Source organism: Chenopodium album, chromosome 4 (assembly GCF_948465745.1).
Source record: "Chenopodium album chromosome 4, dcCheAlbu1.1, whole genome shotgun sequence".
Taxonomy (NCBI): domain Eukaryota; kingdom Viridiplantae; phylum Streptophyta; class Magnoliopsida; order Caryophyllales; family Amaranthaceae; genus Chenopodium; species Chenopodium album.
This window is the reverse complement of record NC_137837.1, coordinates 31,413,533-31,414,915: the sequence shown is the minus strand read 5'-3', so window position 1 is coordinate 31,414,915 and position 1,383 is coordinate 31,413,533.

Genomic DNA, 1,383 nt, shown 5'->3' with positions numbered 1-1,383 from the left:
TATATTATGGTACGATTTGTCACAACTTATACAAAGTACTACGGTTGCATATACATTCAATTCATTAATTCAATGCCATTATGGCCTTACCGTACACCACAACAACATAAGCAAAACTCAACTGCAAACCTCACACCCACCTTAGGAGGTTTTTAATAATTACCCCAAACTAAACAAACGATTCAACCAACAGCTCAACACATAGGGAAAACGAAAGCTATAACGGCAACCCAGAAATTCATATGAAATTAATTTTCAACGAAAAGCTAATTTCAATGTAATATCATGCAATACATATTATCAACTATTGATTGAACTCAACTTCCACTTAGAAATAACCTTGACAATCCAACAATTACAGAAATTATGAAATTAACCCTTCAAATTATACCGAGATTGGTACCCAGATGCTAGTAACAACTAATAATCCTCTAATAGTAAAATTTTTCAGATCTAACCCTTCACTCAACCATAAAATTGAACCCATATTTTTTTTAAAACCCAGAAATTAAATTGGACCCAACAAAATTAAGACCCTACAAATTGAACACAACAATTAAAAGTTAGAAATCTTACATGCAAAGGCCAAGTAGTGTCGCCGGAGGAAGGATGCGTCGCTGGTGAAGTCGTTCACTGTAGCCGCCACCGAAGAACAATGAAGGAAAGAAAATGTCAATTGCGTGAGGTTCTTGAGTGGGAAAGTAGTTTGGGGTATTTTTGTTCTTAGAATAAGAACAAAATGAAATAAAAAAGGATGGGAATTGTTTCAAAAAAAAAAAAAGGATGGGAATTAGATGTATGTCTTTTGTTTAATTTGGCTATTTGTTTTATTTTTTTTTTAATTTTTGATATATTGTTGGAAACAACTATTATTGTTGTTGAACATATTGATCTTTTTTGCCACAACTACAGTTGTGGCTATACATTAATTTTTTTTTGATACGACTACTTTCGTTGCAAATCATAGTTTTAAATTTTTACCCCGACAATTTCATTGCTCGCGTTAATGGTTGTTGGAGGGAAACGAAATTTTATTTTTTGCAACAAGATTTGCAACGGTATATTTGTAGTCGTTGCCAATATTATATTTTGCAACGACAAACTTTAAGTCGTTGCAAAAACTTGTTGTAATACATGGTTTTTCTTTTAGTGATTGGAATAGTGATGTGAAACGGAAGATTTTTGAAAATAAAATTAATTATTTATCAATAAAATAAATAATTTGACAAATAAATAAATAGGATTTTTATTTATTAAAATAAAATAGCATTACTTAAATATAATTAAGTTCTAGAAACTTATGTACTACATAAGCTCATTGATTCACTATGGTAATGCCACTTATTATTTTAAAATTGAAAGAGTAATAAACTGTAATTAAAA